This window comes from Pleurodeles waltl, chromosome 10, assembly GCF_031143425.1.
Source record: "Pleurodeles waltl isolate 20211129_DDA chromosome 10, aPleWal1.hap1.20221129, whole genome shotgun sequence".
NCBI lineage: Eukaryota > Metazoa > Chordata > Amphibia > Caudata > Salamandridae > Pleurodeles > Pleurodeles waltl.
In genome coordinates, this window is record NC_090449.1 from 748,183,751 (window position 1) to 748,210,035 (window position 26,285).

Sequence of the window (26,285 nt, forward strand, 5' to 3'; positions counted from 1 at the left end):
ATGCAGGGGGCCTCTTGACAATGGTATATTTAGTATCTCAGAGTTGTGATAGAAGTGTCTTCATGTCCATGTTATGACCTTACTTCACTTTCTTTTGGCAGCATCAGCACTGGCAGGCGAAGGAGACGGGCCAAGCTGAGTAGGAAAGCATCTGGCCACGGAACCCTGAGCCAATACACCACTGACACAGAGTGATCACGTGGGTCAGAGAGCAAGGGGTGTGCCATGGAGGGGCTGGATCTGTATCACCATCCTTGGATTCCTCCTCCAGTGGCCACTCCCTAGTGGTGGCAGACCCATCCAGGACCCCACCAGTACCATCCTTGTCTGTCACCCCTGTTCTCTCAATGCCCTCCCTGTTGCTCCCCACACAGCTGGCTGTGCCTGCTCACCCAAGAGGGTGGGCTTCTCCTTTGCCACAGGCACCTCTGCCCCAGCCCTTGTTACACCTGCTGTCCTCAGTGATGAGGCTATTGACCTTCTGAGGGTGGTCTCTGTGGGTCAGTCTGCCATTGAGAATGCCATGCACGGACTGGCAACCCAAGTCCAGCAGAGCAACACATTTCTGGAGGGCATTCACAGTGCAATGTCTGGCCTACAGAGATCTTTTCAGGCTCTAGCCGCCACACTGATGGCAGCCAGTCAACCTTTGTCTTTCCTCTTCACAGTCCAAATCTCCCCTCCCCCTACCTAGCCAAAGCACACAGACAGACTTGCATGTATCCACCTCAACAGACAAGTGTAGTACACACAAACACAAACACCACAAGACACCCTGGCACACACAAAAACAACATCCACCTGCAAACACTGCAACAATCATGACTTGCCCTGGCACCCCCAACTGCAGCATCACACACATGACATCTTGCATACCTACAGACCCGACTATAAAGCCAAAACACCATTTCTACCTGCAGATATCACCCCAGTAAACCCTCAAAGATCCACCCCAGTTACCACACCTGCAGACACCTCAACCACAGACACACCTACATGCAACACATCCACCATACCTGCAGTCACCACACCAACAGACACCCACCCACCAACCACGGCATCCTCCGCAACACCATCCCACTCAGCCCAAGACACATAAACCCCCTCACTCACCCACCCAGCGGACACCCACCACACACAAGCATACCTCCCACAAGCACACACCCAAGGCAACCACTTCTACATGTCAGGCAGCCACTCCCTCAACCTCCAAATCCCATCCCCCTTCTGATTCCTGTCCCCATGTGCCTAAGAAACTTTTTCTGTTTGAGCTTGACCTTATCCATGTTCTCCCCCGTACCACATCCAAAAAGATCTGGACCCTCTCTACGGCCATCCCTTCCACCTCTAAGGCCTCAACTGTCCCCCCTGCAAACACCCATGCCCCTCCCCGCCAAGAAGAAGCCCACCCCTCCTAAGAAGGATCACCCCTCCCACGCCAAAACCCAACACCCCTAAAAAAAACCCTGCCCTGCACCCTGATAATCTCTGAGGTGCCTGCCTGCCCCATTGATGACCCACCTGTGGACGTTACATGGCAGTAAAAAGTCAAGTAAGGGTCCAATACTGTGCCTTTTGGGCAACATGCTAGGACTGGCCATAAGGCCATGTACTTTATTTCTGAAAATACATTTTAATAATCAGTTGTTGTTTTGTTGGGTACACCTTTGTCCTGCATTTCCTTCTCCAGTTTTCTGTTGTTCCTGGCTGACATTTGTTGTGTGCATGTAGTTGTGTGTGTTTGGCCTGCTTGCTGCACTATGTGGTGTTTTTTGCAGTATGTGAGTTTGTGTGCAGTGCTGTTGTTCCCCAATGGAGGGGTGTCTGTTGTGTGATGGGTATGTGTGTGTACAGTTGGTGTCATGGCATTGTATTGTGTTTGTTGTGGTAAGTGTTTCTTTTTGCGTTGTGCGATATGGGCATGTATGATGTGGGACTTGTCCCCCTGATATGGCTATTGTCTACATGTGGTGTGTGTGTGTTTGAGTTTTGCCAGTGCAGACATAGAGGGCCTGATTATGACCCTGGCGGACGGCGGAGGCCGTCCGCCAAGGTACCGCCGCTGAATGACCGCACCGCGGTCAAAAGACCGCGGCGGCCATTTAGACATTTCCTCTGGGCCGGCGGGCGCTCTCCAAAAGAGTGCCCGCCGGCCCAGAGGAAATGCCCCTGCAACGAGGACGCCGGCTCAGAATTGAGCCGGCGGAGTTGCAGGGGTGCGACGGGTGCAGTTGCACCCGTCGCGTATTTCAGTGTCTGCTTAGCAGACACTGAAATACTTTGCGGGGCCCTCTTACGGGGGCCCCTGCCGTGCCCATGCCATTGGCATGGGCACGGCAGGGGCCCCCAGGGGCCCCGCGGCACCCCCTACCGCCATCCTGTTCCTGGCGGGCGAACCGACAGGAACAGGATGGCGGTAGGGGGTGTCAGAATCCCCCATGGCGGCGCAGCAAGCTGCGCCGCCATGGGGGATTCTAAGGGCAGCGGTAAACTGGCGGGAGACCGCCGGTTTGCCTCTTCTGACCGCGGCCGAACCGCCGCGGTCAGAATGCCCTGCGGGGCACCGCCGGCCTGTCGGCGGTGCTCCCGCCGACCCTGGCCCCGGCGGTCTTAGACCGCCGGGGTCAGAATGACCCCCAGAGTGTGTTGAGTTGTGATAGCTTACTTTGCATTGTGCATGTGTCCATTTAGGCGTTGGTCCCTTGCAGCTGGTTGGTATAGGGGTATGTACCATGGAGTGTGAGTTGTGTGTGCTTTGTTGACTAACCCTTCCCCATTGGGTGGCTGTGCATGACAATTGGTTTTGGTATTGCTTGTCCCTAAGATCCAATTATGGCCAATTCCTGTGTGCATGCTGCTTGAGACCTTGTTCAACATGATATGTGCCCCAGTGCAGCCTCCTTCCATGTATGGTTCTAGTGCTCCCATCCCAGCTGTGCATGTATTGTTGTCGTGGTGCACTTTGCCCCTTTTGTCTATTTGTCTCTCTGTGTATTGTGCATAGCATTGTGCATCCATTGTGCTATGTGATTGTGTGATGTGTGTGTCCATTGCAGGTTTGCTTGATGATGGTGTTGTGTGTGTCATGGCACATGGATTTATAAGTGTGTAGTATGTGTGGACAGTTCCTGGCCAGTGTTGAGTGTCAGTGTGTGAAATGTCTTTGTATATTTGCAGTCATTGTGTTGTTGTTGATGTGGGTGTGACTGTTGTGTGTCCTTCAGTGGCAATGCAGTGTGTGTGTGTGTGTGTGTGTGTGTGCTGGCTGAAGTGTGCGTGTTGTGAATGTGTGGATGTCCCTGTTGCAGTATGTGACTCTACACCATTGAATGATAGGGGTAGGTGCTGCCCATGACGATCCCACTATGATGTGTTTACTGGTGCAGCGCGCTATTTTTAAAGGGATGATGTTACAGGTAGGTGTGTGTACTTACAGTTGCTGTCATCCACATCGGCGTTGATTTTGTTGTCTTTCGGTGAGCAGCAGCATGATGTTTGCAAAGAGATCCATGGTGACTCTGGACTTGTATTTCTACCTTTCAGGTGAGTGTATTCCTTTATACTGTCTGTTTCTGCCAGCTTGTAGGTTGTGGTTGGACTACCATGGTCACATTGGCGGTGTGGAGCCTCCTAATAGGTCCGGTAGTAACATGGCCTCCATCAGCTCTTTTCTGCTTCCGGGTGACCATGGCAGTCTGACCACCACCGCCAAACTCATAATCAGCCCTTAAGTCTCTTTTCCCTCAATCACTCTAACTCACATTCTCTCAGTTGCTCATTTTCACTAATACTCAATCCCACTCAGTATTATTCATGCACAAACATACTCATACTCACTCTCACTTACTAATACACTTACACGTACTAACTCTTGGCTCTGGTGTACCATTGATAGCTACACCTATAATTCACTTCCACTGCCTTTCACAACTTCTGATCAATAACATGTTCTGACACACTCAAACTCCTTCACTCTCTCCCTGTACTCACTTTCACGTATTCGTTCACACTCCAAAACATTGATTCTCACTTTCACCCTCATTGACACTCTCAAACACACACATTTTCACTCAATCCCATTCACTCACAAAGCATTCACAAATATATACACAAACAAATAGAGAAATACCATTTTTGTTTTTCTTACCTTGCTTATTTAGCTGGCAACTCCGAGGCTCCTTGGAAGCAGCAAAGCAGGAATCTGGTGCTGGGCTTAGGAGCCAGCAACCCAGGATTTCCAAGGAGGAGCAGGATGGAGCACCAAGAGCAAGATTAAAAATGGGAAGACCCACCTCAAAACATCTTGCAGCTTCTTGATAGGCAGGGCCACTGGAATCATGCATCAGGGGAGGGCCAAATAATGCAGCAGCGTTGACTAAATGATGCATCAAGAAAAGGCAAATTATGCAGCGTAATAGAGCACATTCTGTGATAGTATCATTTCATTATTTTCTCATTTTTATTGGCGAGCGCAAAGCGCTCCGTCCATTCTGTAATCTCTCTTTGGGCTTCAAACCACACCCATGTCACGTCAGTCACTTACATTAGTTTGTGGGCTTGCCTTTTAAAAAAATCCACTTGCATTAATTTGTGAAAGGCATGCATGCGTCATGCCTTTTCCGGTGTTTAACCCACCAACAGAGTGCCAGTAAACTACTAAAATCATACAAGGCTCGATGTTTTCAGCCTGGGGTCCAGACTACTTTATCTGTTTATTTTCCACGCTGCGCGATCGCGCTGCATTTGACATAACTCGCTGTTGCTGCATTTTTTTTACAACGCTAATAGCTCTAACGCAAGCAAATGCGAGACCCGTTGCATTGAAAATGCTTGTTACACATGTTAACTCTTTCTGGGTGTAGGTTGCACCTCATTGGTACATATTTAACACCTAAATGTAGCAATAAGCAGCAGAAAGGTGACCAGTCAACCTTTGCAAAGGAACTTCCTCTACATAGCAAGACATTTTGCTGTGTTTTTAGGAACTTTTGCCAATTGAGGTAGAAACACATTTGTTTGTTAAAATCTGGAGATTATGAAGCAGATGATGGATTATGTGGCAGATGTGGCAAAACAATAATCAGGCAAAATCTCCACAGCCTTGCAATCACATATTTCCGGTGGTCCCGTCGATAGGACTGGTAACAGACCTATAAAACCCTTGAAAAATACTGGAGATTCTGCCGCTGCTGCACTTTGCGGCCTTTCATTGGCTTTAGGGAAGCAAGGGGGCGCCTTGACAGGCCCATTTTAAGATATCCTGTGCTACCTGAAACATGCAGTATTTCTGCTAAATAAAATGGATAGTGCCTGCCTTAGGGGATCATAGTTGAACTACGCCCCTCAGACATTTCATAGTTCACCCCCTAGAAGTCCTTGTGTGCCTCTTGCCCTTTTTATTTGGTGGACAAAAATATAATAGACTGAAAGGGCAGACCAGAATGATACTGTTGACAGGAAGCATCTGGCACTTCTCCCGCCAAAGCTTCTGCCACAGCAGAATTGTGTTTTCAGACTGATCTGACCTTGTGTGTTCTACCTCTTGATCATCCTTACTATCTCTGCCAGTGGCGGTTGGTTGTTGGAAAACCTTGAGCCAACACAGCATCGGGAGCCCATCGGTTAACCAATCGAGATGGGGTGAACAAAGGTGCCCTGCTCACAGGTGAGTAAAGCAGTGTCAGGTGCTGTTCTCCTGGGGTTAAGGTGAGCACAAAGGGGGCTACAAGGTAGCACCAAATGTACTCCCTCAGCGGCAGATTAGCAGCAGGGTGCAGAGACTAAGGCAACTGTGCATGGGGCAGCATGTGTGATGGTAGACCTCTAATGCTACAGGGCCTTCCTATTAAGACTGACTTGTGAAATTCCCCTGGCAGGATATCTGGGGCAGGATAAGACATTTGGAAGGCTTTTCTCCCACTTTATCGGCCCCAGATGAGGATAGCCTCAGATACTGCAGGACCTGTCGCTCCTGCCAGGCCAGTAGGAAAGCAGAGAAAAAGCTGAAGGATCCCATGAATCCATTACCTGTAGTTGGCACCCCCTTTGAAAGGGTCGGCATCAACATTGTAGGGCCCTTCGACCCGAAGCCCTAGGACACAGGTTAATAGTGGTCTTGATGGATCAAGAGGTGGTGTCTGACAGGGACACCAACACTATGTGTGTGTTCATGAAGTCCATCTGAAAGTGGTGTGGGGTAACCTACAGGTTCTTGACACCCTATCATCCACAAACTAATGGAATTGTTAAAAGATTCAACAAGACTCTAAAAGGTATGATTATGGACCTGCCTGAGCCTATGAGGCAGAAGAGGGACATCTTCCATAACTGCCTCTGCCTATATGGCGGTTCCACAGAAGGAAGGTGAGTTTAGCCTGTTTGAACTTTTGTATGGTCACTGTGTTAGAAGACCTCTAAGTCTGGTTAATGAGGGGTGACAGTAAGCTCCCCATACACATCGCTATACCTCCCAGGATGTGATTAACTACATGCTAGCTCTCAGGAGCCAAATGTCTACGTTCTGGAAATAAGCTTTCCGAGAACTTGCAGAGTAGCCAGGAAGCCATGCAGCAATGGTATGATCAGGTGGCTACCATGGTAGAAGTTCATCCTGGACAGAAAGTGTAGGTGATGGAGCCAGTGGAGCCCAGGGTCCTCCAAGATAGTTGGACTAGGCCCTATGGGGTAGTTGAGAGAAAGGGAAAGACAACCTACTTGGTGGACCTTAAGACCCCCAGAAACCATTTAAGGGTATTCCATCTCAATTGCTTTAAACCCCTCTATGAGAGGTCTGAGGTCACCATGAAGCTGGTGGCCGATGATGAGGAGGAGGAGAGTAAACCTCCACCTACCTCCTATCATCTAAAGAGAAAGATGGGTCAGTTGAGGGTATCAATCTCTCCCCTACACTGCCCCCAGAAAAGCAGAGGGAGTGTTGCCAGTTGCTAAGGTAGTTTGCGTCTCTGTTTTCCTCACTTCTGGGCTTACACATCTGTGTACCCACGATATTGACAATGGAGAGAGCTTGCTTGCCAAACATAAAATATACAGGCTAACAAAGCGAGGGCCGGCATCAAAGAGGAGGTCTGTAAGATTTTGGATTTGGGAGTGATTGATCACTCCAGTATTCACAGGTCCAGTCTAGTGGTGCTGGTACCAAAAACTTCCCACCGGGCATCACCCCAGAACTCTGGTTTTGTATGGACTACAGGGGGATCAACTCAGTCACCAATACTGATGATTACCCCATCCCCAGATCTGATCAAAAGATTAGGAGCTGCCAAGTTCCTGAGCACTTTTGATTCAGGGTACTGGCAGATTGCAAAACTAAGGGGGCTAAAAAGAAGTCAATATTTTCTGCCCTGAGAGCCACTTTCAATATGAAATGATGCCCTTTGGTCTGAAAAATGCCCCTGTCACCTTCCCCTCCGAAGGCTGGGAATCCAGATTTAAGCTAATATGGAGGTCTTCAGTGCTGCTTACCTGGTTGACATAGCTGTCTTCAGCAGTAGCTGGGAGGATCACCTTTTTTACCTGCAAGTGCTTCAGCCCCTGCAACAGGCAGGTCTGACTATAGGGCTGGTTTCTGTGGTGTACTTGGGGTGTCTCTTGGATGGGGGTAAGGTGCAGTCTTTACAGGCAAAAATAATGACTATTCTGCCATGGGAGCCCCTAAAACATAGACAGAAGTGAGGAGCTTCCTGGGTCTCACTGGTTAATCTCACTGGCTACTACAAGAGGTTTTGAAGGGATACAGTACCACTGTTCCCGCTTTGGCAGAGCTGACTTTCAGAAAACAGCCCAAGAATGTGATCTGGACAGAGGCCTGTCAGAAAGCCTTTTACTCTCTCAAAAAAAACATGTGCACAACCCCTGTGCTCATGGCCCTTGACATTTACAAAGAGTTAATTGTCCAAGCAGATGGCTCAGAGCATGGCATAAGGATAGTTCTATCCCAGTTAAATGAGGAGGGCCTAGACAACCTGTAGTTTTCATTTCTAGGAGGCTAATACCGAGGGAACAGGGGTGGACTGTTATTGAGAGAGAAGCCTTTGCTGTGGTCTAGGCACTGAAGAAGCTGAGACCATACTTCATTGGGACTCACTTCCGGGTTTAGACAGACCACAGGCCCTTCAAGTGGCTTATCCAAATGAGGGGCGAGAATCCACAATTGTTGATGTGGTCCATCTCCCTACTGGAATAGACTTCTTGATGGAAGGAACACCATTCTGGATCGGACCACTCCAATGCTTATGGTCTATCCAGGTTCTTCTGCCTTAATAATGAGAACTCCCAGAAGTTGGTTAGTTCTCCCATTTTCAGCTTGGGGACACGTGTTACACCTCTTACCCTTATGGTGGTCTTCCCGAAACCTTTTCCCTGTTTCATCCATTTTTGCAACTGTATGGGCTGTGCTCTGCCTTCACACACTTTAAAAGAGGAAACAACAGGAGAAATAAAGATATTGCGCCTCCCCTGGGATGTTGTAGCATTTTGACACATTCCCAGTTTTAACTGTGTTGGTAAATCTGGGATTGTGTCAAAATCCATGGGTGGATGTATTGGAACACTCATGCTCCACCCATGAACATCTTCCCAGGGCAGAGTTAGTTAAGCAAAGCAGAGACTTGCGCTTCCTTGCGTTACTTCAGATGTATCAAGAAACACAGGGCCATGCAATCCCTTGATCAATTTGGACCTCAGTTTTTAAATCTTCATTGGTAGTCCAGGAAGGAAATGAGATAAAGGATAGGCATGGAAGACATCTTATTTTTTAACTTCTTTTTAGTAAATAGAGGCTTTCTATTTCAGAAGTCTGTCATCATTTTTTTTTATTCAAAGTCAATGGTAGAACTGAAGGTTAAATGACTCTTTCTCAGCTCTTGTCCCCCTGCCAACTTGGGCCAAATAATTGCTGTGTTCTCTTTGATTGGTCATCTGCGCCATGCACACTGGACCACTCTATTTCAGTTTATTATTTACAATATGCTGTCTTTTAAAGTAAAAACAACAAGGAATTAACCGCAGCCACAGGCAATCGCTCGAGGTTGCATCCCAATCCACAGTTGCCCACCATACCACCCCAGTTTGGATCCAGCCACATGCAAATCAATTGTGACCCTGCTCCCCATGGGAACAGTCCAGCACAAATTGCCAGGCCAGGTTCTCACTGCAAGCATCCTGGGACCAGTTTCAGGGCGTCACTCAGCCAGGCTATCTTGCATCCAGTGGCACAGTGAGCCCAGAACCCATGTCTGGGCATACCCAGTGCACTTAGAGTTGCAAAGACAAAAACAACAAGGTGATGGATTGAATGCTTAAATTAATCTCAGCCAATGGCAATCGCTCAGCGCCGCATCCCAATCCATTGTTTTTATGCCCTCCATGCCACCCCAGTTTAGACCCAGCCGTATGCAAATCAGTCTTGGCCCTGCTCCCCATGGAAACAGCCCATTCTAAACAAGTGTGCTGCCTACCAGTCCAATTTCGGCCCCAGGGACCACATCCCCTGTGGCCTTGTGAATTTCTTAAGGGGAGGGGGGCCCCCTCCATGAGCCTCTAAAGGCCCCATTGAACCGCAAAACACAATTGAGAGGGAGGGAAGTTGCACATCCCCCCACTTCTTGAGCCATTAGTGGCCTTGGGGACGCCATCCCCCAGGGTTAACTCAGATGCGAAGTCCTAGGTAGCCCACTCCCCGGACACAGCAGTTTCCTGGTCGGCAGCAGCAGGGGCAGGGAAACCTGGCAGGCAATTTTCAAAACTTCCAGCAACCAGAAGCAAACACCAATTCTGCTCCCAGCGGGCTGGAGCTTAAAGAATGCTCCCAACTGCTGGGATCAGACTTTTCATCTGTTTCTGTGTCCGCAATGAAAGGGGCAGGGAAACAGATGATAAGGTTGCTCCTCCCCCCAGGAAACAGCATTATTGTAGGAAAGTACCATCTATCTTGGCATGTTACCTCCATTTTTACCTGTATTTCAGTATGTTTTTGCCTGTGTGACTGGATCCTGCTGGTCAGGACCCCCGTGCTCATAGTTTGTGGCCTAATTTGTGTGTTTTGTATAGTGTTTGACTGTGTCACTGAGACTCTGCTAATCAGAACCTCAGTGCTTATGCTCTCTCTGCTTTTAAATTTGTCACTATAGGCTAGTGATTAAATTTACCAATTTCAATTGCCATACTGGACCCCCGATAAGTCCCTAGTATATTGTACCTAGGTACCCAGGGCATTGAGGTTCCAGGAGATTCTTATGGGCTGCAGCATTTCTTTGGCCACCCATTAGGAGCTCAGACAAACCCTTGCACAGGTCTGCCATCGCAGTCTGCGTGAAATAGTGCACACACTATTTCACAGCCATTTTTCACTGCACTTAAGTAACTTATAAGTCACTTGTATGTTGAACCTTCACTTGCTGAAGGTTAAGTGCAAAGTTCCTAGGTGTGAGGTCACCTTGCACTAGCAAAGGTGCCCCCACATAGTTCAGGGCCAATTCCCAGGAATTTGTGAGTGCTGGGATGCCATTACACGTGTGTACTACATATAGGTCAATACCTATATGTAGCTTCACAATGGTAACTCCAAATATGGCCATGTAAGGTGCCACCTCACATACAGGGTTCTGCCCTCCTGGGGTCTTAGCATCTCAGTCCCAGGAAGGCAGAACAAAGCATTTCCTTTGGGAACACGGTGTTATACCCTCTCCCTTTGGAAATAGGTGTTACAGGCTGGGGAGGGGTAGCCTCCCCCAGCCTCTGGAAATGCTTTGAAGGGCACAGATGGTGCCTTCTTTGCATACGCCAGTCTACACCGGTTCAGGGACCCCCAGTCCCTGTTCTGGCATGAATTTTGGACAAAGGAAAGGGGAGTGACCACTCCCCTGTCCATCACCACCCCAGGGGTGGTGCCAAGAGCTCCTCCAGTGTGTCTCAGACTTCAGCCATCTTGTTTTCCAAGGTGTGGGGACACTCTGGTGGCCTCTGAGTGGCCAGTGCCATCGGGTGATGTGAGATACCCCTCCTGATAGGTCCATACCCCCTCTAGCCAATCCCCCTCTCAGGGCTATTTAGGGTCTCTCCTGTGGGTTTCTCTTCAGATTCTACTTGAAAGTTTCCAGCAGGAATCCTCTGCAACTACTACTTCATCCTCTGACCTCGGATCAACCTCAGACTGCTCCAGGAACTGCTGTAAGAGCAACAAAGTATCCAGAAGGGCTACTTTTCCTCTGCAACTTCAGCTCCAGCCAACAACTGCAACAGTTTCCCCAGTGTGCACCCTCTGAAGACTTCCTGTCTTCACCCTGCACCTGAAGGACTGAAGAAATCTCCTGTGAAGTGACAGAGGCACTTCCCAGCTACGCAGGCACCTTCTAAGTCGACAAATGGCTCTCTTGGGCTCCTTTCCTGGTGACGAGCGTGCTCCTTGGAACACAGAGGGTGGACCCCATCAACACAGAGGGGGTGATTTTAACCTTGGCGGACGGCGGAGGCCGTCCGCCAAGGTACCGCCGCCAAATGACCGCACCGCGGTCAAAAGACCGCGGCGGCCATTCAAACATTTCCTCTGGGCCGGCGGGCGCTCTCCAAAAGAGCGCCCGCCGGCCCAGAGGAAATGCCCCTGCAACGAGGACGCCGACTCAGAATTGAGCCGGCGTAGTTGCAGGGGTGCGACGGGTGCAGTTGCACCCGTCGCGTATTTCAGTGTCTGCAAAGCAGACACTGAAATACTTTTTGGGGCCCTCTTACGGGGGCCCCGCGGCCCCCCTACCGCCATCCTGTTCCTGGCGGGAGACCCGCCAGGAACAGGATGGCGGTAGGGGGTGTCAGAATCCCCATGGCGGCGGAGCGCGCTCCGCCGCCATGGAGGATTCCCCCGAGCAGCGGGAAGTCGGCGGGAGACCGCCGACTTTCCGCTTCTGACCGCGGCTGAACCGCCGCGGTCAGAATGCTCGTGGGAGCACCGCCAGCCTGTTGGCGGTGCTCCCGTGGTCGGTGGCCCTGGCGGCCACCGGCCGCCAGGGTCAGAATGACCCCCAGACTGTCCTGCTGTCCCAATTTAGAGGAGGTAAGGCCTTGCCTTCCCCGAGAACAACAGTACCTCTGTGCACCGTGTCTTCTTCACCTCCTGAGGCCTCTGTGCACTCTTTGTAAAATTCCTTTGTGCACAGCCTGGCCCTGTTCCCCAGCACTCGATCCTGTGACGCTCAACTCTCTGAGTTTATTCTCCGGTGGCGTGGGACCTTCCTTTGTAGTGCTGCACCAACCGCATTTTGCACCTCCTTTGTCCCCATGTCCTGGCACTCCTGTGGGTGCTATCTGGTGTTCTGAGGGTTCTCTAAAGTGCTGAGAGCACCCTCTTCCTCCTCACACCGAGTGGAGGCCCCGTGTCCCTCCTGGGTCCAGATAGCACAATTTTGACGCAAAACGCGACTTTGCCGGAACCAAGGCTTGTTGGAGAATTCCAGCGCCAAACCTCACCTGCATCCAACTTCTCTTCGTAGGACATCCAGTTCATCATGCAGGAACCTGCTAACATCTTCCTTGGGTTAATTTCTGCAGTCTTCGTCCAACTGGGGATTCTTCTTTTGCAACCTATTTTGGGTTGACAGGGACTCCTGTCCTTCCTGGAACTTATTTCGACTTCTGGACTTGGTCTCCTTCCTTTGCAGGTCTTCAGGTCCAGGAATCCACCATTTGTTGTTTGCAGTCTTGCTTGGTTCTTGCAATAACTCTAATCACGACTTGTAGTGTGTCCTAAGGAAACTTGCAGTACTTTACTCCTGCTTTTCTGGGCTCTTGGGTGGGGTCATTTACTTACCTTTACTGTATTCTTACTCTCCCAGTGATTCTATACACACTACACTTGTCTAGGGGGGAATTTGTGATTCACATTCAACTTTCTTAGTATATTGTTTGTGTTGCCCCTAGACCTATTTTCTCCCATTGCATTCTATAGTATTTCCTATTGTTTGCACTATCCTATGTCTAATTACTTACCTTATATTGGTGTCTAGTGTATATATTGTGTATAATACTTGCCTCTAGAAGAAGTATTGCCTCTAAGATATTTTTGGTACTGTGTCACCCAAATAAACAACTTTTATTTTTGTTAACACTGAGTATTGTCATTGTGTATAAGTACTGTACAACTATAAGTGGTATTGCAGGAGCTTTACATGTCTACTAGTTCAGCCTAAGTTGCTCTGCTATAGCTACCTCTATCAGCTTAAGCTAGCTGCTAGAAAACTAGTACATTTCACTAATAAGGGATAACTGGACCTGGTATAAGGTGTAAGTACCCAAGGTACCCGTTACAATCCAGGCAAGCCTACTACATTGGTGGTGCAGCAGTGGGATAAGTACTTGCAATTGCCTTATCACCCTGTCACCAGTGCTTTCCACATGAGAGTGTAGTCTAGACCTAGAGCTATACAAAAGTATACCTAGTAGTGCAGGACCTAATCTTTTAACTTTCTTTCTAAAAAGACTAAGAGTTAGGTAAAGTAGGTCTTTTTCTTTCCTTTCACTTTACTCTAACTCACTACACTATGTCGTCCTCTGAGGCCACCCCTGGAGTCATGGGAACTCCCTATGAGAACCTGACTTTCAAAGTTCTAAGGGGGCTTTGCTCAGAGAGAAGCTTAGAGGTAGGGAAGAACCCTAATAAGAATTTCCTGATAAGTCTTCTTCTCCAGGATGATCAGGAACAGTCTGGTAACCAGGAGGTGGAGTTAGGGGGATACTAACCCTTTAGACTCAGGAGATCAGTCTGAAGATTCAGGGAAGGGCTCTTCACTAAATCATCCGCCTAGCAAACCATCTAGTGTGGCTGGCAGTGGGAAGGGTTCACATATAGGTAGAGCTCCCTTCACACCTAGAAGTTAGGTCACTAGGGTTACAAAAGCTAGGGAAAGATCTACCTCTACACATTCCTATGTCACCTCAGTTTCTGAGGGGTCCCACACATCCAATCCAGGTGATGACTCCATAGACAGGGAGCTCATAAAACTGAGGTTGGAGGAGGCTAGGCTGAGGCTGCAGCAGAAACAGCTGGCTCTAGATAGGGAGGCCTTAGCTGTGGAAAGAGAAAGGCAGGGGTTGGGGTTAGTTCCCCATGGTGGCAGCAGCAGCAGTTTCAGGAATTATGGTGATAGGAAGAATACCTTTCATTACAGGAACTTGCACAAAATTGTTCCCCCTTACAAGGAGGGGGATGACATCTACAAGTGGTTTGCTGCACTTGAGAGGGCCTGTAAAGTACAGAGTGTCCCTCAGATGCAGAGGGCTGCTATTCTGTGGTTGTCCTTTTCTGCAAAGGAAGAGATAGACTTCTCACTGTCAGGGAGGAAGATTCTTACAATTACAATGTTTTTAAGACAGCACTCTTGGATGGATTTGGCTTAACCACTGAACAATACAGAATTAAGTTCAGAGAAACCAGAAAAGAGTCTTCACAAGATTTGACAGACTTTCTTGACTGTTCAGTGGAAAATTTGGAAGGTTGGTTACATGGAGGCAAAGTATTTGATTATGAGGGTCTTTATAATCTGATTTTGAGAGAGCATATTCTTAATAATTGTGTGTGTGACTTGTTGCGCCAGTACTTGGTAGACTCTGATCTGACCCCTCCCCAAGCATTGGGAAAGAAGGCAGACAAATGGGTCAGACCAAGTGTGACCAGGAAAGCTCATACAGGGGGTGACAAGGACAAGAAGGTTGGTAAGTCACATGACAAAAGTGGGGACAAAGATAAAAAGTCAGAGTCTTCATCAGGCCCAAAAATAACCTCTGGGGGTGGGCACAAATCCTCTTCCAACCAATAGAAAAAGCCTTGGTGTTACCGGTGTAGGAAAAAAGGTCATTGGGCAAGTGACTCCTCTTGTCCGAAGAGGAACACCAAACCTCCCACCACCACAACCCCAACTGCTTCCACTAGTGCCCTAGTAGTAGCAGTGGAGGTGGGAAAAACACTACAAATAACCAGTTCAAGGGTGTAGCTAGGCTCCATTGGGATAATGTAGTGGAGGTTGGTTTAGTTAGGGAAACCACTGAGGCTGTTTTAGTCTCAGATGGTGGCATTGACCTTGTCACCTTTGTTGCTTGTCCCCTTAATATGGATAAGTACAAGCAACAACTCCTAATCAATGATGTTCAGGTTGAGGCCTACAGGGACACAGGTGCCAGTGTCACTATGGTGATGGTAAACCTGGTACCTCCTGAGCAATACCTACTTGGTCATCAGTACCAAGTGACTGACATCCATAATAACACTATTAGCCACCGGTGGCTTCTGTGAATCTCAACTGGAGGGGGAGGTTACTGGTCCAAAGAAAGTTGTGGTATCCATTGACCTACCTGTAGAATGTCTACTGGGCAATGATTTAGATACTTCAGCTTGGGCTGAAGTGGAATTGGAGGCTCATGCAACAATGCTGGGCATTCCAGGGCACATCTTTGCTCTTACCAGGGTTCCAGCCAAGAAACAAAGAGGACAGGCAAACTTGGATCCTGGAACAATGGACCAAAGGCTCCCAAAAACTAGGGGTAGAAAGGGTGAACCCTTATTCCCTATCCCTCCCTCTCCTAAAGATTCCCCTTTTGATGAGGAAGAGTCTACTCCCTGTGCAGAACCTACACCAGAGGAGCTCCAAGCTGACATAGCTGAGCTTTTGGGTGCAGGGGGGCCTGCCAGGAAGGAAATGAGTGTGGCACAGCAGACCTGTCCCACACTAGAGGGTTTTAGACAGCAAGCTGTCAAACAGGAAGCAGGAAATGTCAGTGACTCTCACAAGGTGTACTAGGAGAATAATCTCCTTTATACAGATGGAATGGACCCAAACCCTGGTGCTCCAGGAGACTGGGCATTCCCTTGCAGTATAGGGAATTTCTCTTAACACTGGCACATGACATTCCTCTTGCTGGACATTTGGGGCAAAGCAAGACCTGGGACAGACTGGTCCTTCACTTCCACTGGCCTTATATGTCAGAAGACACAAAAGGTTTTTGTAGCTTTTGTGTCACTTGCCAAGCCAGTGGTAAGACTGTTGGCACCCGATAGGCCCACTTGATCCCACTGCCTGTGGTTGCGGTGCCCTTTGAAAGGGTAGGGGTTGACATATTTGGCCCCCTGGAGCCTCCTACTGCTTCTGGCAATAGATTTATCTTGGTGGTAGGGGATCATGCCACTAAATATGCAGAATCCATCCCACTAAGGACCACAATAGCTCCTCCAGTGGCAAAGGCCCTACTGGAAATATTTTCCAGGGTGGGCTTCCCTAAAGAGGTAGTATCGGACAGGGGTAGTAACATCATGTCTGCATACGTGAAGGCAATGTGGAAAGTCTGTGGTTAAACATACAAATTGACCACACTTTACCACCCTCGGACAAAAGGCTTGAATGTGATGTTTAAAAAAACTCTTAAAGGTATGACCATGGGACTACCTGAAAAGCTCAGAAGGAAATGGGATGTCCTATTGCTGTGCCTCCTTTTTACCTACAGGGAGGTACCCGAGAAGGGAGTGGGCTGTTAGGGGTCCGCTTGCACTTGTGAAGTAGGGGTGGGAGCAACCCTTGAAGCCCCCAAACAAGATACTGTGGACTGTGTAATTGGCCTAAGATCTAACATGGCTGAGTATATGAAAAAGGCCACCAAAAACCTTCTGGCAAGCCATGAGTTGCAAAAACAATGGCATGATCAGAAGGCTGTCCTGACTGAGTACCATCCAGGGCAGAAGGTGTGGATACTGGATCCTGTGGCACCCAGAGCACTCCAGGACAAATGGAGTGGCCCACAACTGATAGTGGAGAAAAAGGGTGAGGACACTTATTTAGTGGACCTAGGCACTCCCAGACGTCCTCTAAGAGTACTTCATGTGAACCGCCTGAAACCCTACTATGATAGGGCAGACTTAACCACACTCATGGCCACTGATGAGGGACATGGAGAAGAGTGTGACCCTCTCCCTGATCTCTTCTCCAACACTGCAGCTGATAGCTCAGTGGAAGGAGACTGCCTTACAGAAGAGCAAATGGAGGACTGCAGGAACCTCCTAGGCCAGTTTTCTGAGCTGTTTTTTCTGACACCTGGTCTGACGTAAGATTTACATACAGCCCCACCATGTCAGGGACTGCATTAAATCAGAAGTTCAGAAAATGTTGGACTTAGGAGTGATTGAGCACTCAGATAGCCCCTGGGCCAGCCCAGTGGTGCTAGTACCCAAGTGTCATTTTCAGAATGGAAAAAAAGGGAGATGATGTTTTGTGTACATCACAGAGGGCTCAATACGGTCACAAAGACTGTTGGTCACCCTATACCCAGGGCAGATGAGTTGATAGATACACTGGCATTTGCCAAGTATCTAAGCACTTTTGACTTGACTGCAGGGTATTGGCAGATCGAGCTATCAGAAGATGCAGATGCAGAACCTAAAATTGCATTCTCTACCATTGGAGGGCATTATCAATTTTCAGTTATGCCCTTTGGTTTAAAGAATGCAGCTGCCACTTTCCAGAGGCTGGTGATTACAGTCCTCCAAGGTCTGTAAGCTTGCAGTGCAGCATATCTAGATGATATCGCTGTGTTCAGCTCCACCTAGTCCACCTATGAAAGGTTTTAGAGGCCCTGCAAAAGGCAGGCCTCACTATCAAGGCTTCAAAGTGCCAGATAGAGCAGGGGAAGGGAGTTTATCTGGGACACGTAGTTGGTGGGGAACAGATTGAACCACTGCAGGGGAAGATCCAGACTATTTTAGCCTGGTCTCCCCCTACTACTCAGACCCAGGTCAGAGCCTTCCTTGGAGTCACTAGGTATTACGTGAGCTTTAGGATTTATGGCTCCATTGTTACCCCTCTTAATGACCTCACTTCCAAGAAAATGTCGAAGAAGGTATTATGGACAGCCGGCTGTCAGAAAGCTTTTGAGGAGCTTAAGCAGGCTACGTGTACTGCACCTGTCCTAGAGTCCAAACTATTCTAAGAAGTTTACTGCCCAGATAGATGTGCAGAGATAGTGGGGCAGTGCTATCACAACTAAATTCAGAGAGCCAGGATCAACCTGCTGCTTTTATTAGTAGAAGGTTGACCACTAGAGAAAAGCGTTGGTCAGCCAATGAGAGGGAGGCCTTTGCTGTGGTCTGGGCCCAGACGAAGCTAAGACCCTACTTATTTGGGACTTACTTCATAGTTCAGACAGACCACAAACTTCTCTAATGGTTAAAACAAATGAAAGGTGAAAACCCTAAATTGTTGAGGTGGTCTATTTCCCTACAGGGGGTGGGCTTTACAGTGGAACATAGACCTGGGAGTAACCACTCCAATGCAGATGGACTCTCCAGATATTTCCACTTAGACAATGAAGACTCATCTGGACAAGGTTAGCTTTATTGTCCCTCGTTTGAGGGGTGTGTGTGTGTAGGAAAGTACCCTCTTTTTTCATTTTGCCCCCAATTTCTGCCTGTTGTCAGTGTGTTTGACTGTGTCACTGGAGTCCTGCTAAGCAGGACCCACGTGCTTATGCTCTCACTCCTCTCAAATTTGTCATTACATACTGGTAACCCAGTATTTCACCCCAAATTGGCATGCTGGTGCCCCCTTGTAAGTCGCTAGTTTATGGTACCTAAGTACTCAGGGTATTGGGGTTCCAGGGGATCCCTATGGACTGCAGCATTACTTTTGCCACTCATAGGGAGCCCATTCAAAGGCTTATACCGGACTTCCATTTCAGACTGTGCATGCACCATTTCACAGCAATTTACACTGCACAAGGTCACTTATAAGTCACCTATATATCAGGTCTTCCAACCCTTGGGGCTGGGTGCAAAGTGCCTGTGTGAGTGCACCCGTGCACTAGCAGAGGTGCCTCCACATTGTCCAGAACCATATGTCCGGACTTCATGAGTGCGGGGGCACCATTTTACCTGTGCACTGGAAATAGGTCAATACCTATGCCTAGCTTCACAATGGTAACTCCGAATATGGCCATGTAAGGTGCCTAACAACTGGGAATTGTACCCCAATACTGATTCTAGTATTGGTTGTACTCTGGGGGCTCCACAGTGGACCCCCAGTACTGCCATACCAGCCTTCTGAGGTTTTCCAGGCAGCCCTAACTGCTCCCACCTCACTGACAGGTTTCTGCCCTCCTGTTGCTTGAGCAGCTCAAGTCCAAGAAGGCAGAAAAAATCATTCCTTTGGGAGAGGGGTGTTTCACCCCCTCCCTTTGGAAATAGGTGTTACAGGCATCAGAGGGATAACCTCCCAGAGCCTCTGATAATGCTTTGAAGGGCACAGATGGTGCCCTCCTTGCATAATCCAGTCCACATCGGTTCAGGGACCCCCAGTCCCTGCTCTGGAGTGAAACTGGAGAAAGGAAAGAGGAGTGACCACTCCCCTCTCCATCACCACACCAGGGGTGGTACCCAGAGCTCCTGAAGAGTGTCTTTGGGTTTTGACATCTTGGATTCCAAGGTGGTGGGGCACTCTGGGAGCATCTGAGTGGCCAGTGCCAGAAGGTGGCATCAGAGCCCTCCACTGATAGCTGCTCACCTGTGAAGCTGACCAATCCCCCTTTCAGGACTATTTAGGGTCTCTCTCCTGGGTGTTTCCTCAGATTCGGATTGTAAGACTCCAACAGGAATCCTCTGCATCCTTTACTTCATCTTCTACCAACAGAAATGCAGTTAAACCCTCCAGGAACTCTACAAACTGCAACAAAGAAGCCAAGACGACTTCTTCAACATTGTATCTTCAGCTCCCGCCAGCAACTGCAACTGTTTCCAGGCCATGCATCCTCCAAGGACTGTCTGTCTTCAGCCTGCACCAGAAGAACCAAAGGAATCTTCTGTGGAGTGATAATCACTTCTCTGCTTCAGCAGGCACTTCTCTGCAGTGACGGCCCGTGGTGTGGGTCCCCCCCTTCAGACGACGAGCATGGATCCAGCAACACGGGTGGTGGACTAAAGTGACTCGGACAGCCCCAAGGTCCAGCTGTCGAACGTTGGTGAAGGTAAGAGCTTGCCTCCCTATGCAAGACAGTACCCCCATGCACTGCGTGACTTGCAGTTGCCAAGGATGGTGTGCGACCTTCCAAGAAGTTCTTCATGCACAGCACAGCTTAGGCTCCCAGCACTCCATCATGCGACACACAGCCTCCTGAGTGGTTCTCTGGCGGCGTGGATCCCTCTGTGTCATGCTGCATGGACCTCCATTTGCGTCTTCTTTATCCCGTCATGTAAGGAAGCCACGAAAACCATGGCAGAAGGCGGGGTCATAATCCCACAGGCGGGCTAGTGACGGCCGCTGGACTGCGTAGGAGGCTGACCTGGTTTGTAGTGGGTACCTTGGGTACTTACACATTTTACCAGGTCCAGTAATCCCTTCTTAGTGAAGTAGTAGTGTTCTAGCAGCTTAGGTTGATAGAAGTAGCTATAGCAGCGCAGCTTAGGATAAACTAGGAGGCATGCAAAGCTTATGCAATACCACTTACACAGTACTTATACACAAGTAAAGACAACACTCAGTCTTACCAAAAATAAAGGTAGTTTTTTTGGGTGACACAGTACTAAAAATATCTAAGAGGCAATACTGCTTCTAGAGGTAAGTATTGTACACAATATATACACTAGACAGCAAAATAAGGTAAGTAATTAGACATAGGATAGTGCAAACAACAGGAAATGCTAAGAATTCAATAGGTGAAATAGGTCTAGGGGCAACACAAATCATATACTAAGAAAGTGGAATGCGAATCACAAATTCCTCCTAGACATGTGGAGTGTATGCAGAATCACTGCAAGAGTAAGAATACAGTAAAGGTAAGTAAATTACCCCACTCCAGAGCCCAGAAAAGCAGGAGCAAAGTACTGCAAATTTCCTTAAAACACACTACACCTCGTGATTGGGATATTGCAGTAACAAGCCAAGGCTGCAAACAACAACTGCTGGATTTCTGGACCTGAAGACCTGTAAAAGAAGGGGACCAAGTCCAGAAGTCGAAAGAAGTTCCGGGAAAGACAGAAGCCCCTGCCAACCCAGAAGACAGTGCAAAAGAACATACCCGGGTTGGACGTACACTGAAGGAATGCACCCTAGGAAGATGACAGTGGGTTCTTGCATGATGCAGAAGATGTCCCACTACGTGAAGATGGATGCAGACGTGATTTTGTATTGGAAGTCACCAGCAAGCCTTGGGTACGACAAATATGCATTTTGCATCAAAATGGCGCTGGCTGGACCCAGGAGGGACCTGGGGCCTCAACTCTGTGTGAGGACAAAGAGGGGACTTTCAGCACTTTAGAGAGCCCTCAGGATGCCAGGCAGCACCTACGGAAGTCCCAGTACACGGGGACAAAGGAGGTGCAAAACGCAGTTGGTGCAGTACAACAAATGAAGGTCCCACGCCGCCGGAGAACAACTCAGCGAGCCGAGCATCACAGGATGGAGTACTGGGGACCTGGGTCAGGCTGTGCGTGAAGGAATTTTACAAATAGTGCACAGAGGCCTCAGGAGGTGCAGAAGACGCAGTACACAGGGGTACCATCGTACTCAGGGAAGGCAAGGTCTTACCTTCTCCAAATTGCATCAGCAGGACCTCAGGACAGTCTATGTCAATGGAGTCCACCCTCTGTGCCCTTAGGAGCATGCTGGTCATTGTGAGAGGAGTCCAAGGGTACTGTTCGTCATCTTGAAGGTGCCTGCATGAGCAGGGGAGTGACTCCGTCAACCCATGGGAGATTTCTTTGGTCCTTCTGGTGCAGGATGGAGATCGCGAGATCCTAGAGCGTGCACACCGCGTAAACTGTTGCAGTTGCTGGCTAGAGCTGAAGTTGCAGAAGAAAAGTATCCCTTGTGGATACTTTGTTGCTGTGACAGCAGTTTCTGGAGCAGGCTGCGCTTGATCCGAGGTCCGAGGATGCAGTAATAGTTGCAGAGGATTCCTGAAGGAAACTTGCAAGCAGAATCTGAAGAGAACCCACAGGAGAGACCCTAAATAGCCCTGAGAGAGGAATTGGCTACCTTATCCAGTAAGGACCTATCAGGAGGGGTCTCTGACGTCACCTGCTGGCACTAGCCACTCAGAGCCCTCCAGGGTGCCCCCAAACCTCTCAAAGCAATATGGCAGAAGTCTGGGGCACACTGGAGGAGCTCTGGGCACCACCCCTAGGGTAGTGATGGACAGGGGAGTGGTCACTTCCCTTTCCTTTGTCCAGTTTCACACCAGAGCAGGGAACAAGGGGTCCCTGAACCGGTGTAGACTGGCTTATCCAAAGAGGGCACCATCTGTGCCCTTCAAAGCATTTCCAGAGACTGGGTGAGGCTACCCCTCCCCAGCCTGTAACACCTATTTCCAAAGGGAAAGGGTGTAATACTCTGCTCTCAGAGGAAATGCTTTGTTCTGCCTTCCTGAGACTGAGTTGCTCAGACCCCATGAGGTTAGAACCCTGCCTGTGAGGTAGCAGCAGCTGTAGCTGCAGTGCAAGCCTCACAGAGCTGGTTTGGCAGTACTGGGGGCCCATGGTGGAGCCCCCAGGATTTATGGAATTGGCTCCCCAATACCAGATTCGGTTTGGGGGACAATTCCATGATCTTAGACATGTTAATTGGCCATGTTACTTGGCCCAGTAAACCACTTTCCCCTGCCCTATCTGGCACTTTGAAGCCTTGATAGTTAGGCCTGCCTTTTGCAGGGCCTTCAAAGCTTTCAACGGGTGGACCAGGTGATCATCCCAGGTGGAGCTAAAGATAGCAATATTGTCCAAATATTGCACTAAAAGCTTCCAAACCTTGGAGGACTCTATTCACCAGTGTCTGAAAAGTGGCAGGTGAATTTTTCAAAAGGGCAGACCTGTCAATTGATAATGCCCTCCTATGTTAGAAAATTCAGTTTTTGCTTTAGCATATTCTGACATCCTGATCTGCCAATACCCTGCAGTCAAGCCAAAAGTGCTTAGATACTTGTCAGACGCCAGTGTATCTATTAACTCATCTGCCCTCAGTATAGGGTGAGCATCTGTTTTGGTTACTGTATTGAGACCCCTATAGTCCACATAAAACTGCATTTTTCTCTTTCCTTCTTTGCTATGCGGTTTGGGGACAAGCACCACTGGGCTGGCCCAGGGGCTATCAGAAGGCTCCATAACCCCAAGGTCTAACATTTTCTGAACTTGGGGGTAACATGCCAAAGAAGATGGTACTTTTCTACAGGCTGGAGACTGAAGTCTCCAGCCCGGCGATCGTTACCGCCGTGGCGGGAGGTCTGGTACATTGGCGGTTTGACTTGAGCCAAACCACCAATGTCTTAATATGGAGAATAGTACCGCCAGCCTGTTGGCAGTACTTTCCTCCATATTATCAACGTCCACCGGGGTCATAATACCCCCTTTGTCTTCTCACCAGTGTTTTTTCTTTTGCACCTTCATCGGGTTAGCAGGGGTGCCTGTTCTCCCTGGACTCTTCAGTGCTTCTTGGGCTTGGTCCCCTTCTTCCACAGGACTTCATGTCTAGGAATCCATTGTTGGTGTCTTGCAGACTCTTCTGGTTCTTGCATAATCTTCTATCACAACTTCTTGTGTGTTTCAGGAAACTTGCTGTGATTTACTCCTGTTTTCCTGGGATCTGGGATGGGTTCTATTACTTACCTTCGGTGTTTTTCCTACACTCCCAGTGCCCCTACACAGACTACACTTGCCTAGGTGGGAAACCGACTTTTACATTCCACTATTTTAGTATATGGTTTGTGTTGCCCCTATGCCCATTGCAACCTATTGTGATTTCCACTATTTGCACTGTTTTCTAACAGTTTTACAGCTATTTCTGTGTATATTACTTACCTCCTAAGGGAGTATAGTCTCTAAGGTATTTTTGGCATTGTGTCACTAAAAATAAAGTACCTTTATTTTTGTAACACTGAGTATTTTCTTTCATGTGTGTGAGTACTATGTGACTACAGTGGTATTGCAAGAGCTTTGCATGTCTCCTAGATAAGCCTTGGCTGCTCTGCTACAGCTACCCCTAGAGAGTCTGGCTTTTAGACACTGACTACATTTAACTAATAATGGATAGCTGGACCTGGTATAAGGTGTAAGTACCTTTGGTACCCACTACAAACCAGACCTGCCTCCTACACAGCCTCACACTTACACCTGAATAGGCTGTGTTCTATCCGCACACAAAGGGCTGTATACCCCATGTAATGAGTCTGTAGCAACAGCAGGAAGAAAGGACTTATGTGCACTTCAAAAACCCTTCTTTGAAGTGACCCCCACGTCATAGGCACAACTGAGCATAAGTATTGGACCTCTGACCCTACCAACTCACTACACTTTTGAACCTGAAACCAACTTGCCACTCTGCCAGACTGCTGCTCTGGAAGACTGCTGCCTTGCTGTGCTCTCTGCTCCCTGCTGCTTTCTCTGACTGGACTTTCATCACTCGACCCAGTGTGTCTGCAAGGGCTAGCTAACTAGTCGTCTGTTTTTTAAAGACTCAGGAACATCAAAGTCTTTCACCGTGCTTTGGTGGTTGGTTTATTGGAAGTGAACCCAGGTGCTTGTTCCAGCGGACCCGATACATCCTCTGCTGTGAAAGCAGAATCAGTACTTTGCTGTTGTTGTAGGAACAGAACTGGCACATCACACTTGGAACTGCTGCCTCACCATTAGAATTGCTGCATCTGTACCACCACATCGCTCCTACAACAGCAAGAGATGACTGATGCATCCTTTTGACTACATGGAGATACCTGCCACAACGGCTTGGGAACCAACACATCTCAGAACTGGTGCTTCGCACTCAGAACTCGTTTATTGCCACATTCAGTCAATCAATCAGTCTTTTTTAAAGTGTAACACTATCACCCCTCGGGGTATCTGGGTGCTGAGGTTGCTGCTTCTGCGGTGAAAAGCCAGGTCTTGAGTTTCTTTCTGAAGTCTGCCAGGGAGGGTGCCATTCGGAGCTGGAGAAGGAGGTCATTCCAGGCTTTGGCAGTTATGTAGGAGAATGTGCGCCCCCGCTGTGTGTGCGATGGATGTGGGGGTCATGTGCAAGGGTGAGTGAAGCGGAGCGCAGGTGTCTCAAGGGAAGATGAAAGTTCAGCTGGAGGTTGACGTAGAAAGGTTCTTGTTTGTGGCGCGCGTTGTATGCACTTGTGAGCATCTTGAACTGGCATCTTTTCTGGACAGGGAGCCAGTGGGGGTTTCTGAGGTGAGGAGATATGTGGATATGCTTGAGGAGGTCCAGTATGAGTCTGGCCCCTGCAGAGCACATTGCCGGAGTTGAGGCGGCTAGTGGCAAGGGCTTGTGCGATGAGCTTTCTGGTGTTTACTGGGATCCATATGAAGATCTTGTGGAACATTTTGGATGGTGCGGACGCAGGAAGAGGTGACTGCATTGATTGCGAACCTGGTCAAGCAGTGTTGGGGTGGGTCCGAGATCTTCCAGCCACCAGCTGTGGTCCCAAGGGGAGGTGTTCTCTCTGAAGAACAGTACCTCAGTTTTGTTGGACTTCAACTTTAGGCAGCTGTCTTTCATCCAGTCGACAATGTCGGTCATGGCATTGTGGAAGTTGGTTTTGGTGTTAGAGGGGTCTTTGGTCAGTGATAGAATGAGCTGAGTGTAGTCGGTATAGTAAATGATGTTGAGTCCGCGGGATCTGACGATGTCTGCGTGGAGGAACATGTAGATGTTGAACAGAGTGGGACAGAGGGATGATCCTTGGGTCACTACACATACGATGTACTTGGGAGAGGAGGTCAAAGGAGGTAGACGGATGCTCTGGGTACATCCTGATAGATGGAAGTGTTATGGAGGATGGTGAGTTCTGCTCTTATTATGCTGGATCAGAGGTTGAAGAGATGGTGGTGGAGGGGTTGGTGGGTGCTCCAAAGTGGATGCACGACATGATGGTCGCAGTGGTCTGGACATCGAGTGGGAACAAGGTGGTTAAGGCTGGACTGAGGTTTGCTGGTTGGATGAGGTCGGCGAGGCTGAGCAAGGTAGGTTGGGGGTCAAAGTTGTAGATGTTGGCAAGCTTGCTTTTGAAGTAGTCGGATAGCGAGTTACAGAGTTGTTGGAAGGGGTGTACTATGTCTTCTGTGGCAGTCAGGTTGAGAATTCCTTGATGATGACAAAGTCCTTGGTAGGGTTGACTGCGGCTTCGATGCGGTCCATCATGGCTGCTCTTTTGTCTCCTTGATGTACTGGTGGTGGTCGTTGAGTGCTGTTTTGTGTGCAGCTCCATCGGAGTGGTCCTTGAAAATGCGCATTCACTTCTCGAGTAGAAGACAGATG